At 37.6% G+C, this 2,030-nt stretch overlaps 1 non-coding gene across 1 annotated transcript; it reads left to right on the top strand.

Annotated features, from left to right (window-relative positions):
• The first annotated feature begins 399 nt into the window (after positions 1-399).
• On the top strand, positions 400-482 carry TRNAL-UAA (transfer RNA leucine (anticodon UAA)). Its single transcript has one exon. It is a non-coding gene; the product is annotated as a tRNA-Leu (tRNA).
• Positions 483-2,030: the final 1,548 nt, after the last annotated feature.

Genomic DNA, 2,030 nt, shown 5'->3' with positions numbered 1-2,030 from the left:
CAATTCTATATGCAATTAGTATTCATAAAGATCGGAACATTTCTCAGTTTATGAATACTGACGACGAAACGTTGTAGGTACTAATTACAATTTGCGATAATTGATTATCTCGCAATGTAGATCGATACATACCTGCGGTAAGTCACACGTTTCAAGATGCCATGTATTTTCTACGTTAATTTCTTTATGCACCAATTGTAGGTATTTTTAGAAGATTTTTAGGAGATGTTTCTGCATTTAATGCAAATAATAAGTGTATGCAGGATCAATTGTTTGATTTATTTTATGTTAAATAGAAATTTAAGAATATTTTAAAGAAAATAAATATATATGTGCATAATAATAAATTTTTTGTTATTTTGATATTCATCAAGAGATAAAAGTGAAGTCGAGAAAACAGCTAGGTTGGCCGAGCGGTCTAAGGCGCCAGACTTAAGTTCTGGTTCCCTCTGGGAGCGTGGGTTCGAACCCCACACTTAGCAAATATTTTTTGGTGCTGCCATAGTGCTATGGCGACGAACTTATTGCTAGTCAGTCAACTTCTGACCCGAAATTCGCGGATTTCAATTTCCGTCAAGTAGATATCTCCAGCAAAAGTTAGTCTACCGTGGATGTTTTATAGTTGGTAAAGGTCCGTCACTATTTCACATCATTGGCGATCACGATACTCGAATACATACAAGATCGTAATACAAAAGCATACTAGAACGCGTGTAATTCACGTTCATATTGGTTGATTGTAAATTTACATTGATTATAATGGATAATATTTCGATCATTACCTATATTACGAAATTATTCAGCAAGAATTACTTATCTCTTTTCTCAATAATTCTCAGTAACGCTACATAATTTTCTAGTTCGTCTTTTTTCCAAATTATACCGTGAAACGTTATACATTCCCTTTGAACAGCTGGTATCGACAAAACGAAGAAGTAGTAATCTGTGTAATAAAATTCTGCATTACGCGTCTGTCCGCCATGTTACAGTCTTCGCCTGGATTTATCTAAAAGTCTAAAAGGTTTGCTTCTTTCTAGAGAAATTAAATTTAATACGTTGAGCTCCACGTACGTTATATTTTTCAGGAAACAAGAAAAAACAATTATCTTTCTTTGACCTCACTAAATTCGTCTCTAAAAAAGTTAATAGGATAACCAAGTTAGTAACTCAGCTTGTATATTCGACTCATTCGCTTATCAAGCCATACAAACGAACAATCCACTAATTATCATCTCCCTTCTACTCTTCCCTTCATAACTTAAGCTATCACTCATCTGGAATCTCGCTAGTGACTTTCCCTTTCTGAACATCGCGCCGAGCAAGAAAACGCGCCCAACGTTGGCGAAATATCCTTTCGCGAATGGGAACGTTACGTTAGGTTAATGCAGACGTATGAATTACTGTCACGTAGCGGGAAGGTTTTCTGGACGGGGATGCGTAATTTGTACCGGTGGCTGCAGCATCGTGAGATGAATAAATCATCTGGCACTTATCGCGGCTAAACTTTTCGAAATGTACGAGACCCACAAGCTCGCGGCTCGTGCGCGCACCTACGTTAGTTTCCTACGTAACGTCCTTTTTGGTCTCGCGGCTTTCAGAAGAAGACAGAGAAAGGAAGAGAGAAAGAGAGAGAGAGAGAGAGAGAGAGAGAGAGAGAGAGATTCGATAGCGTCGAAAACGATTTATATCCGTCAGAAGGAACCGTCGCGGATTCCGTCGTTGAATTATTGTTTGTTTGACATTCTGATCTTCTTGGGCCAAGAACTTTTTTCTTCTTTTTTCTGCACGGTTAAGTGGAACAAGAAGAAAAAAAAAAGAAAAATCCAGGGAATGAATATTTATCAGCCTTTGGCCGGGATTAGTCGCGGTAATTCGTACGTGTCTCGGCTCTTTTGCTGGATTACATAAATTTGGGAAAAGTACTTCTCACTGCAGAGATTTCTCGGATGTTTCTTTTTAGGGAACCGAGGTATTTATAGTTGATGCTTTGGATAATTCTTTTCATTTAATGCGATCTATGTTCCTCTTTT

Source organism: Bombus flavifrons, chromosome 2 (genome assembly GCF_040668555.2).
Source record: "Bombus flavifrons isolate JBK064 chromosome 2, iyBomFlav1_principal, whole genome shotgun sequence".
Classification (NCBI taxonomy): Eukaryota; Metazoa; Arthropoda; class Insecta; order Hymenoptera; family Apidae; genus Bombus; species Bombus flavifrons.
This window is presented reverse-complemented; position numbering and strand designations above follow the sequence as displayed.